Here is a 13432-nt window from a genome sequence, read left to right as displayed (position 1 = left end):
TTTACTTTGGTCTGTCAGGTTTGTGTCTGAGTCTCCATCTCAGTGTTTAGGCTTCCTGTTTTATTTTAATAGTCTCTCGTCTCTGCATAATGGGTTAGGAGCTGAATTAGTCTGCAATGCAAACAACATCAGAAACAAATGATCCAGTCTTGTACTTGGCTTGATCCATGCATGGTTCTGCAGAAGCACCAGCAGGCTGTCTCAGCTCAATGAAAGAAAAAAGAAAAAGGTTCATGATATTTTATAGGTCCCTTACAAGAAATACTAGAAACCATAATTGTAATATTTGTGACCAAAGCAAACATTTTATATATTTGTTTATATGGTTGATGGCGTGTTGTGCTGTTTCATTATGAAATATTGAAGTTAAGTGGTACGCCTGACCATAAGGCGTAATGTGGAAGGGGATTTTATTCTCCAGTGTTGCATCTCTTCTTACCACATAGTAAACCAGGAGCTAATGCCACCCATGGTTTTGTTTTGTTTTTTGGTTCAAATACTAAACTCATGGGTGTGGACAAGCCATGAAGGCTGTTGTAACACACAGATTCTAGGTCTGACCAACAGTCCCAGAAAAAAAATGACAACCAATAAAAATTCTACAATATAATTTATTACTCACATTACTAAGATCAGTGGGAAACAATCCCAGCTACATTTGTCACATAAAAGTTGAGGAATAAAACAGTCCAGCATTCCACTTGCAAAGGGATAAAACACACAGTTCAAGAACAGGGCCAGCTGTGCCACAAATCACAAGTCCACACGCTGACAACTTCAACAGGGAGCAGCAGTTATCCTCCCAGACCCACCGCGCTGTACAGAATAGGCCAACAATCACCCCAGCCTTAGCAAGCCAACTCTGCCACAGCACGTGGGAGAGCTGTACCAGTATTACACTGGTATTTCCAGTGTGTAATATCAGTAAACGATTATGGGTAGAGTTCGGTATTCCATTCTGCTTGACAGAAGTGACCCAGAAGTCTCTGTTCCAATTCTCCAAATACTGTTATAATGCTGTGTTTACTGCCCCTTTACAATAAAATACACTAAGACTATCCTTTTTGAAAGGAAAGGAGAAAATGCCATCCCATAATTCGTAGTGACCATCCATAAAAAAAACCAGTATAATAAACTGCTGCAGATTATGTTAATGCTAATTATAACAGCATTTTCCATTTGATGCCATAAATCACTGATATATTTCAAATTCTTAACATTGTGGAGGTATGTAATAACGACAGGAGAGGTCTCTGTGTCTCACTCCAACTTTATTAACTGACTCTCAGAACTTCACATATAGTGAGCGCCAAAATCTCCACCCCAACACTTCCCTTCAACTTGGGTGTGAGTGGAGCCACCTGGTGGTCCGCCACACATACCCCCCCCCGAACACACAGTTAGGTCTCTATTCAGTCCAGGACCCTGGGTCTAAGCAAACGACCCGAACGACTGAACCTGGGAGGGAGAGAACAGGCAGAGGAAGGTCCATCCTGTGAACGAGGCTGGTGAAGGCGAGCAGGAAAGGCAGGAGGAGGCTCAAACGCCGGTGGTCCGGGGGTAGTCCTGGGGGGAAAACCAGAGTCTGTCAACCCCATCGAAGGAGGGCGGCCACGGCGAGGGGCCTGGGCCGGCACTACATTACTGTCCGGAAGAACATGTGCAAGTTTAAGTCTGTCAACACACACAGTCTCCCTTCGACCCCCAAAATCCAAAACAAAATGTTTCTGGCCCGGTTCAATAACCCTGAATGGGCCGTCATACAACGGCCGCAGCGGTGTCCTGTGGGCATCGTGCCTGACAAAAACAAACTTAGCAGTCTCTAAAGTCTTTGGAACAAAGGTGTCAGGCACGCAATGGTGCACCGGACCAGGAACCCGAAGCGAGTGCAACAGCGGATTGAGAGATAGCACCGATGGATCGAAGCAGGGAGGAGGATTTTCGGGCAAGAATTCTCCAGGCACGCGGAGGGGCTGACCAAACACTAGCTCAGCTGGGGAAGCGCCGAGATCCTCCTTAACCGCAGAGCGCAGCCCAAGCAAAACCCACGGGAGGAGGTCAACCCAATTGCCATCCTTTAAGGAGGCGCGAAAAGCAGCCTTAAGCGACCGTATGTTGTATGCGGTTGTGCGGTGGACTTTAGCCCCCAGTCCATCAGCCATGGCCGACCAAAGCTCGGAAATGAACTGGGGGCCTCTGTCTGACGTAATGTCCGCGGGTGGGCCGAAACGCGAGACCCAGCTTGACAAAAACGCCTTGGCCACCACTGCTGCGGTAGTGGACACCAGGGGGACCGCCTCCGGCCACCTGGTGGTCCGGTCAACAACAGTCAAACCGTGCGTAAAACCGTGTGACTGCGGCAGAGGACCCACCAGATCGACATGCACATGATCGAAACGTTTGCCGGGTATGAAGAACGGCTCCAGGGGCGCCTTGGTGTGTTTATGAACCTTCGCACGCTGGCAGGGGATGCACGCCGACGCCCATTCCTTAACAGATTTGCGAAGGCCTGGCCAAACAAATTTAGAGCTGACCAGTTTAACAGAGGCCCGGACCCCTGGATGAGAGAGAGCATGTACCGAGTCAAAAACTTGACGACGCCAGGAAGCGGGAACCACTGGGCGAGGGCGGCCGGTGGAAACGTCACAGACGAGGAGGGGACCACCGTCCTGCACGGGTCTGTCCTCTAGTATGAGGCCCGTCTGGGGCGAGGATGTCCGGGTTATCGCTCTGATCGGCAGCCATGGCGGAGTAGTCTATGCCGAGAAAGACGGGAGAAACCAGCGCACGGGACAAACAGTCAGCCACATGATTGGATTTACCAGCCACGTGCCGAATGCCCGTGGTAAACTCAGAAATGGCTGCCAACTGGCGCTGCTGGCGTGCACTCCATGGATCAGAAACCTTGGACATGGCAAACGTCAAGGGCTTGTGGTCCATGTATGCGGTAAAGTGACGACCCTCGAGAAAAAAACGGAAATGACGAGTCGCCAGGTGGAGCGCCAGTAGCTCCCTGTCAAAAACGCTGTAATTGCGTTCGCTGTCACGTAGCGTACGGCTGAAAAAGGCGAGCGGTTGCCAGACACCCGAGATCCGCTGTTCCAGCACCGCACCCACCGCTATGTCCGACGCATCGGTGGTCAACGCAATCGGTGCTGAGGGGGATGGGTGGACCAGAAGGGCAGCATTAGCTAACGCTGACTTAGCATCAGAAAACGCTTGGATGCTTTCCGGAAACCAGTCAACGGAGTCATTAGCTTTCTTACCTTTTAACGCCCCATAAAGGGGCTTCAGCAGATGTGCCGCTCTGGGGAGAAAACGGTTGTAAAAATTCACCATCCCCAAAAATTCCTGCAGTGCCTTAACATTCGTGGGACGTGGAAATTCCGAAACAGCTCGGACTTTGTCAGGCAACGGAACCGCGCCCTCGGCGGAAATACGGTGCCCAAGAAAATCGAGAACGGGCAACCCAAACTGGCATTTAGACGGATTAATAATCAGTCCATGCTCCGCCAAACGCTGAAAAACCTGCCGCAGATGGAACATGTGCTGCTCCTTCGAGCTGCTGGCCACCAGTATATCATCAAGATATACAAAAACAAAGGGCAGCCCCCGCGCAAGACCGAGTCCATCAACCGCTGGAAGGTTTGGGCGGCCCCTTTCAGGCCAAACGGCATGCGCAGAAACTCGAAAAGGCCGAAAGGTGTAATTACGGCGGTTTTGGGGACATCCTCCGCGCGCACGGGAACCTGGTGATATCCCCGTAACAAATCGATCTTCGAAAAAACCGAGGTCCCCGCAAGATGGGCGGAAAAATCTTGGATGTGGGGAATGGGATAGTGATCGTTCTCTGTGACATTATTAAGACGGCGGAAATCCCCACAAGGTCGCCACCGACCATCAGATTTAGGCACCATGCGTAACGGAGAAGCCCAGGCACTGTTCGAACGCTGCACGATGCCCAGACGCTCCATGGTGGCAAATTCTTCCCGAGCGACAGCCAGTTTGGCAGGGTCGAGGCGGCGCGCGCACACCGGAGGCCCTACTGTAGTTATGTAATGCTCCACCCCATGCTTCGTCACCGTGCTCGAGAAAGTGGGGACAGAGAGTGAGGGAAACTCAGAAAGCAAACACTGAAAAACGTCACCCGAATCTACTGAGTTAGCATGCACCACGGGCTGAGCACCCCGAGTCAAACAGGGTAATGAGGAAAATGACACAGCATCAATTAAACGTCTGTTAGCAACATCAACCAGCAGTCCGTGAGCACAAAGAAAATCAGCGCCTATTATAGGCACAGAGCTAGCAGCAACAACAAAGTTCCACTGAAAGTCACGGTCGTGAAAGCAAACAGTCACCAACCTTTCACCGAAGGTTTTGATGGGAGAGCCATTAGCCGCTGTTAGCAATGGCCCGCAGCCCTCAGCTAGCCTGTCCGAGCCAGCCGGGGGAAGAAGGCTCTTCTGTGAGCCGGAGTCCACCAGGAAACGCCTCCCCGAGCGTGAGTCCTCTAAGAAAACCAGCCTTTCCTTGTTGCCAGCGGTCGCGGCTGCTACAGAGCGCTGACATGCCCGTTTCCCTGGGTCTGGAAACTGCAAGGCGGGAGACAGCGCCGTGCCTTTGCTCCAAAACGCTGGTGATCAAAACAAAGCCCCTTTCCGCGGTGCCGCCGTGCAGCGTGCAGCCACCGTGGACGAGTCGGAGGGCCCCTGGAGCATCGGTGAGGTGGCGGGGGAACACGCTGGTGAGTCCTGAACAATCGCCTGGACGCCGAAAGTCCTGGTAGCCAGGAGGATGCGATCCGCCTCTTCCGCAAGGGAGCGGTAATCCTTCGTGGCCAATAGCGGGGAGTTGGCAAGGCCAGCGCGCACTGGAGCCGGCAGCTGTCGGAGAAAGAGGTGGGTGAAGAGAAATCCTCCATCATCCGCGCCCAGCAAGGACAGCATGCTCTCGAAGAGCTCGAGAGCGGTGCCGTCGCCCAGGCCCGCGAGGGAAAGGAGTTTCTCAGCTCGCTCAGCATCAGAGAGGGAGTAACGCCGCAGCAGCAGCGCCTTGAGGGTGGTGTACTTGCCTTGGGCTGGGGGGTCCCGGAGGAGAGTCATCACGCGGCGGGTTGACAGCGGGTCAAGTGAGGCCACCACATGGTGGTATTTAGTATCGTCGGCTGAAACTCCACGAAGAGCAAACTGAGCTTCTACGTGCACGAACCATGAAGGAGGATCGTGAAGCCAAAAATCCGGCAATTTAAGCGCCACAGCAAACGCAGCCATCGGCGGAGGTGAAAGTCCGGCGGCAGCCGATGCTTCCAGGCTGGAGCTGGCTTCGTCGTCGAGCCTTAGCATGTTTGCTAAAGGGGTCACCAATGTGGAGGTATGTAATAACGACAGGAGAGGTCTCTGTGTCTCACTCCAACTTTATTAACTGACTCTCAGAACTTCACATATAGTGAGCGCCAAAATCTCCACCCCAACACTTCCCTTCAACTTGGGTGTGAGTGGAGCCACCTGGTGGTCCGCCACAACATCAGCCTGTTAAACGCACAGCTGAACTGTGAACACCACACTGCTGTGATAAAAACTACTACCTGTTGAGTTCTTATCCACCCAAAGTGCTGATTACATACTCGTTCTGATAACATTGCCACCTCCTAAAATAAACAACTATCACAGCCACAACAGTCATAAGACATGATTTTTTGGTGTTTTGTTGCACTAAATTACATGCCACAGACTTTGTAATTCACATTTGCGTGACTCATTTAAGGAAAACTCTTACAAATACAAGCTGCAAAAATTCTCCTGTCTACAATTTTCAGTCACATACTGACATTGTGCCTGTTTAGTAATGGGGCTGCATAGCCATAGACCAATCAGGGTGTCCATGTTGACCCATGTCGACCACTGAAAGCGTGACCAATGGGCACGTGAGCATCAAAACTGAACCAGAGAGCAATGGAAAAAGTGATGATGTGATGAATCATGTATTCTTGATCCCCAAAAGTTGATTCTGTGGGAGAAACATTTCAACACTCATCTAAGTGACTTCTTCAGTCTCAGCTGACTGCAGGTTTCCCCAGTCTTGTAAACAGTACATTTGCATAATGACTGAAACCAGCCCAGTGAAGGAACAATGGGCTGGGAGGTCAGTTCGCTGATCATTAATATGCAAATTCTCATGACCATTGATCAACAACCACTAATCAAAGCCTGCCGATCAATGGCCATGAGTACCATTCACAGAGAGTTGGGGAATGGTTGCAATGACAGCATTGTAAGATGGTGAAAGATGTACCCTTAGGCCCCCTCCTCAATTTAGAGATGGTCTTTCCCTTTTCACGTAAATGGCCTCCTTGACTCCGCACTCAAACATCCTCATCATTGAAAGAGTGTCCACTGGCCTGTAGGTGTAAATAGACTGCAGAGTCCTGGCCTGACGAGGTAGCTCTTCTGTGTTGTGCCATCTGCTTTGCCAGAGGTTCAAATCAAATCAAATCAAATCAAATCAAATCACTTTTATTGTCACATCACATGTGCAGGCACACTGGCACAGCACATGCGAGTGAAATTCTTGTGTGTGAGCCCCACAAGCAACAGAGATGTGCAAACACAACAACACAAACGAGCAAAATACAAGAATGGCCAACCTGAAACTAATAAATATATGTACAATATATAATAGTGTATGCATTTCTGGATGTGTATACTAAATATTTTCCTACGTGTGTGTGTGTGTGTGTGTGTGTATACACACTTTTACAAATTAAATAGTTAAAAAAAAATAATAATAATAATAATAAAATATATAAAATATACAGAGTTGAATATGTGCAAAACAAGTGGCATTTATATACAGTGTGGAGTGCATAATGTTGAAGTTCCAGTAGTGAAGCTGAGGTGTCTATGACGTGTTCAGCAGTCTGATGGCCTGATGGAAAAAGCTGTCTCTCAGTCTGCTGGTACGGGACCGGATGCTGCAGAACCTCCTTCCTGATGGAAGCAGTCTGAACAGTTTATGGCTGGGGTGACTGGAGTCCTTGATGATCCTCCCCGCTTTCCTCAGGCAGCGCTTCCTGTAGATGTCTTGGAGGGAGGGAAGCTCACCTCCAATTATCCGTTCAGAGCACCGCACTACTCGCTGGAGAGCTTTGCAGTTGTAGGCGGTGCTGTTGCCATACCAGGTGGTGATGCATCCAGTGAGGATGCTCTCAATGGCACAGTGATAGAAGGTCCTGAGGATGCGGGGGCTCATGCCGAATCTTTTCAGTCTCCTGAGAAAGAAGAGGCGCTGCTGCGCCTTCTTCACTGTTTTGTTTGTGTGTACTGACCACGTAAGATCCTCAGCCAGATGTACTCCAAGGAACCGGAAGCTGCTCACTCTCTCCACAGCAGCGCCGTTGATGGTGATGGGGGTGTGTACTTCTCTGCACCTCCGGAAGTCCACTATCAACTCCTTTGTCTTTGCGACGTTGAGGGTGAGATGGTTGTCTTGACACCAGTGGGTCAGGGCGCTGACCTCCTCCCTGTAAGCCGTCTCATCACCGTTGGTGATAAGACCCACCACTGTAGTGTCGTCCGCAAACTTCACAATGATGTTGGAGCTGTTAGTGGCCGTGCAGTCGTAGGTGTAGAGTGAGTACAGGAGAGGGCTCAGTACACACCCCTGTGGAGCACCAGTGTTCAGTGTGATGGGGGATGAGGTGATGCTGCCCAGTCTGACCGCCTGGCGTCTGTCAGACAGGAAGCTAAGGATCCAGCTGCAGAGGAAGCTGCTCAGTCCTAGATCCTGCAGTTTCCTGTCCAGCTTCGAGGGAACGATGGTATTGAATGCTGAGCTGTAATCTACAAACAGCATCCTCACATACGTGTCTCTCTTCTCCAGGTGTGACAGGGCAGTGTGTAGTGTCAGGGCTATGGCATCATCAGTGGACCTGTTGTGGCGGTATGCAAACTGTAGAGGGTCCAGTGAGTCGGGTAGTGCAGAGCAGATGAAGTCCCTGACCAGCTTCTCGAAGCATTTGCTTACGATGGGGGTCAGGGCTACAGGTCACCAGTCGTTCAATGAGGAGATGGTGGAGGATTTGGGTACAGGGACGATGGTGGCCATTTTGAAGCAGGCTGGGACTACAGACAGAGAGAGGGAAAGGTTGAAGATGTGCGTGAACACTCCAGCCAGCTGAGCCGCGCATGACCTGAGGACGCGGCCGGGAATCCCGTCCGGACCAGTAGCTTTGCGTGCGTTCACCTTCCTGAAGCACTTCCGCACATCCTCCTCAGACACAGTGTGCGCACTGACGTCATCCGCGGTGCGCACACTCACCCCGATGTATAAATCCTGGCAATCCTCCTGGCACTTAACGGCGTACACTATGTTACTCTGTTTGTGTCGGGGGACCCGATCCTTGGAGTGGACCAATTTTTGGCGCAGCGTGTTTTGGGGTTTAAAAGCCAGAGAGACGCGGTGTTTAGAAAAAATGCGTTTCAACTGTTCTGATACTCCTGACCAATGTTCCCTCTAATTTTTCATGTGTCTGAGCGAAAACACAAACTCCCTGAGCGATCCCTTGGACCACTGTGAGCAACAGCAGACATGTGCACTGTAGTCACGCCTGCAAAATACAGTATATAAAGACCAATGCTGGGCAATTAATTATATAGTTACTTCTTCAAAAAAGTTACAGAGTTTTGCATACAACAAAGTTTTTTGCAGCTGTTTACCTAAAATGCTGCCAAGGTTTTTTTTAAACAAACATTTCAAACTATTTACAGAACAATCAGCTGTTCTGCATCAAATTTGATGCCACACAAATTATTTGTGCCACTAAAAAAAAAAAAAATTTCTGTCCACTATGAGATAAAGGAGAACAACAGCCTGATACCTGCAGGCCTGACAACAGGAGATGTATCACTCCTGTAACACCTGTAACATTTAGTTCTGACACACAAAACAAAACTATTGACTACACTACACACTAACTACACAATATTTGCGCTAAACGTCCCAAATCACTCACATCTCAAAACCGCCATCACTTCTAAAACTTCCTCCCGTTTCTTAACAACTAAATACCATGTTTTGATTGATTGACATGGTACATTTTTCGACCAATAGGAAAGGGTGGGTGTTTTGGTTTTGTCTTTGCTCACAGCGCGTAGGAGCGTTTTCCTTATAAAACACCGTTTTTACCGTTTTCGGAAGGAAGAAGAAAACCAAACATTGTACACTTCTTTCTTTTTTTATCACAACTCTGGTTTTATGTGACCTATCAACACAATTTAAAAACTGGTATAAAGTCCACGCGTTTTCCGTCTGTCCTGCTCACATCTCCAATGGTTGTACACGTTGTCATTAACGTGGCTTCACTCCACATCAGCCACGCCACTTTGCTAGCTAAAACACCGGTGTCGGCACATGAGGACGCTGTCATAGCCTGTCAACGACGTTGATTAGCTGCGTATATACGAATGTGAATCGCATCATTGGCTGGACTATGGGATAAGGTGGCATCGTTGTAATCCCATATGGGAGCAGCCAGTCACTTACTGACTAACATTGCAAAGCAGAATTGTTAACATATTTACTTTAATTTAAATTCAGGTTAGAATTTTTTTGTGTGCGCAAGCCGGCTCCTTATCGCAAGCCGTGGGTTTTTTTTTCTTTTCTTTCTCTCACCCTCTCTCTCGCACTTTTTTTCTGCTTCACTCCGCATGCCAGCCTTGTGCTGGGCAGAGGGGGGAGGGGTGGTAGTTACACTGGCAGTAGCACAGGAACAGAGCAGGAGGGAGAGGGAGAGAAAGAGAGCCAGGAACAACAATATCACATTAGAAAGGTATAGTAATCATCCACAACTATTTTCAGTTGCGGATGATAAAGGATTCAGAAAGTTTATTCATGCGGGCCCATATGACAGAGAATATGCATGTTCTTTTTGTTTTCATATTGTAATTTATATTTAATTGTGTTGTGGTTTGCAGTGTTTTGTGTTGTTTCACATTAAATTTGTTTAAAAGGAAAAAGCTGAAAATTTAAATAGTTAAAAGTTGAACTTTGACTAGTTGGTTTTTGTATTATATGATTTATTTATTACATTTTATGTGGAGTGAATAAATAAAAGTACAGTTACGGTGGCCCATAGAGACAAAACACGTACAAACTCCAAAACACGTACAAACTCTAAAACACGTACAAAACACAACAGAAGTTCTCCAGGATGCTAGGGCGCAGTATTGAGCTTTTGTTACCTAGTGGCTACACAAGCCAGCAAGTACCAACGACCGGATTTGGTGTGTGGTAGTAACAGGTAAATGAACTTTTTAAAAAAAATTATTTAAATATATGAGTGCTTGTGTATAAATACACAAACAATACACATATGCTTTCATGCTTTCAATTGTGTAATTTAAGTGATCTAGGTAGCTCTGTTTTGGAAATTCAGTTAACGCTAGAAATGTGTTTTGGAGTTTGTACGTGCTTTGTCTCTGGGGCCACCACATATATTTATATATAAACATATATAAATAAAACCACTTTTTTTACATTAGTAATTCCTTTTGTGCATAATTTTATATTATTGTTAATAATAAATTAATTAAAGCAACAAAACAACCTGAAGAGCCGGTTCGGAGCCGAAAGAGCCGGGTCTCTAAAAAGAACCGGAAATCCCATCACTGTCACTGACTCACACTACAAAGCAGCACAGAATCAATTGTTATGTATTTATTTTAATTTCGATCAAGGTTAGATTTTTTTTTTTTTGCGCAGTGCAGGTTTTCTGTGCGCGGAGACCGTGCACACTGCTGACAACTTAGAGGCGGGGGGGGGGGGGGGGGGGCAATCGTACAAGTGCTGCTTAGGTGGATTCACCTCTGCACCATTTAGTTATGAGCTGTTGCATCTGTGGATGCCAAAGAGAAAACTTTCCACTGGATACTGAGCTGACTATACCTGTCTTCTGCGTGTAGCACAAGCGTTTACTAGTGTAAGTCTGTAGAATTTCAATTTACAAAGTCAGTTACCAAAACTGTTAATACTTCCATGAACCATTGAGCAAGGCATATTACTTGATAGATGCTATTAGGAATGCTTTCAAAAGGCATCAACAGCACAGATATAGTAGAAATCTCTTTTTTACGGTGGCCCCTAGAGACAAAGCACGTACAAACTCCAAAACACTTGCAAACTCCAAAACACATGCAAACTCCAAAACACTTGCAAACTAAAGAACACATGCAAACTCCAAAACACGTGCAAACTCCAAAACACGTAGGGGAGAGTGAGGTAAGATGAGCCACTTTTTACTCATGTTGCCCTGGATGTGAGAAAAAAATGACACAGAAATAGAATGATAACATATTCCTTTATTTCAGGATGTCTCCTTTCAAATGTAATGATCAGAATCTATGTCTGATGACGCTGCCCAAAATAATGACCTATTAAAAAAAAATGCTCCTTTGGCTCAACTTGCCCCAGATTAGGGGTAAATTGAACCTAGTCAGTGGGTAAACTGAGCCATCTTGGGGCAAACTGACCATGTAGTTTTTAAAATGTAAAACTGATCATATTGTGAAAACAAACCATTTTAACAGTTGTAAACCTGTGAGAACAAACCTGGAAACTGGTGGTTTCTAAACAAACCACCAGTTCAAAACCATTTATTCAAAAGAACTATTCAATATTCCAATGATCAAGGTTGCAGGGGAATATGAACTGTTGCTCCCTCCTTGCAGTTCCTCCAGCCTGTTGAGGTTGAGGTAGCTTCTTCAGCACATCCTTGCGTGGGAAAGATGCCTCATCATTTTCCTTGAACACAAACGTGGGTTTCTTACTGCTAGTGATCCCTCGGATTCTTCTGAGAAATCTGGCACTCACTTCGTTGTCTGCAAACCTGTCAACCAGGCCAATGTAATGGTGGCTCCTGGATTCTGTTACCTGTCGATCACTTTAGCCAGATTGTCAAAGAACTCCCCAACTGTAGTCTTATTGAAGGCTGTAGCTCTTCCCAAAGATGTTGCCTCAGGCATACGACAAGAGAGATGGTGGCGTGCCTAAAAAATTCTTGAACCATTCTTTACCTAAAAAATGTAATGGTAAAGTAGTAAACTACACAAAATACATTAGTCTGTGCCAACCTACTGAAATGTTGTTGCTTGCACTTCCTACCGGCTAAACCTTTCTCTGTCCAGTTGCTGGGAGTAGGAATGTTGTTTCTGCCTGCCAATTCTAATGCCAGTTCACGGCATTTCTTTGGGGAAATGCCATGGAACTGCTCTGCAAGCTTCTTGATATGCTCTGCTAGCTCCTTCTCCACCTCCTCAGAGAAGACTCTCTTTGCTGAAGCTGTTCCACTATAGCCAACCGATTTGACCTCCTGTGTGTCCCTCTTTTTAATATATCTCCTGAGGGTTGACCTGTCAATTTGTCTTTCTTTAGCCACTGATCTTATGGACTTTCCTCCCTTGACTTCACTCGCTGCCCTTTCAATCTCCTCCAGGGGTGTTGAGCCCCAGCTGGTCTTCCGTCTGTAGGTCCTTGGCATGATATCTTTTCTATAATAGTTAACATATGACAAATACAACAAAAGGGTTCAGTATACTGAACTAAAATACTATTTAATAAGTCAGAGCCTTAAATAAATTTCAGTGCCTTATGGTGGGGTAGGTTGAACCATTGGATCAATTTACCCCATAGCCTTTGGCTCACTTTGCCCCATAGCCACCACTTTGAAAAAAACGGGCTAGCTTAGCAATTTAGGCTAATCTTTAGAAAACTTCTTCAGATGATATTATATTTTAGAAACCCACCAACATGTATAATATATCATTTTAGACACAGATACATTTGTTTTAATATTACAGTCAATTTACCTGATATACAGAAATTTTACTTTGACAAGCAGAAAACATTTTTTTGTGTAATACAGACTTACCCCTTCTCCAATGTGCTCCTCTTTAATATAGCAGGATGGAAATGATGAGTGCTTCCTGGATTTATGGTCACATAACAAAACATGTACACAGTTACCTAGATACAAGGGGTGGTTCAACTTACCCACTGGCTCATCTTACCTCACTCTCCCCTACAAACTCCAAAACACTTGCAAAATCCAAAACACTTGCAAACTAAAAAACACATGCAAATTCCAAAACACGTACAAATTCCAAAACACTTGCAAAATCCAAAACACTTGCAAACTCAAAAACACATGCAAATTCCAAAACACGTACAAATTCCAAAACACTTGCAAAATCCAAAACACTTGCAAACTAAAAAACACATGCAAATTCCAAAACACGTACAAATTCCAAAACACTTGCAAAATCCAAAACACTTGCAAACTCAAAAACACATGCAAATTCCAAAACACGTACAAATTCCAAAACACTTGCAAAATCCAAAACACTTGCAAACTAAAAAACACATGCAAATTCCAAAACAC

At 46.4% G+C, this 13432-nt stretch overlaps 1 long non-coding RNA gene across 1 annotated transcript; it reads right to left on the bottom strand.

Moving 5' to 3' along the window:
• Positions 1–11334: 11334 nt before the first annotated feature.
• On the bottom strand, positions 11335–13231 carry LOC309697619. Its single transcript, XR_014273868.1, has 3 exons — positions 12923–13231; positions 12157–12542; positions 11335–12068 (listed from the first exon to the last, which is right to left on the bottom strand). It is a non-coding gene; the product is annotated as an uncharacterized lncRNA (long non-coding RNA).
• Between the last annotated feature and the right edge of the window lie 201 nt (positions 13232–13432).

Source organism: Aulonocara stuartgranti (genome assembly GCF_965226115.1).
Source record: "Aulonocara stuartgranti genome assembly, chromosome: 20".
Taxonomy (NCBI): domain Eukaryota; kingdom Metazoa; phylum Chordata; class Actinopteri; order Cichliformes; family Cichlidae; genus Aulonocara; species Aulonocara stuartgranti.
This window is presented reverse-complemented; position numbering and strand designations above follow the sequence as displayed.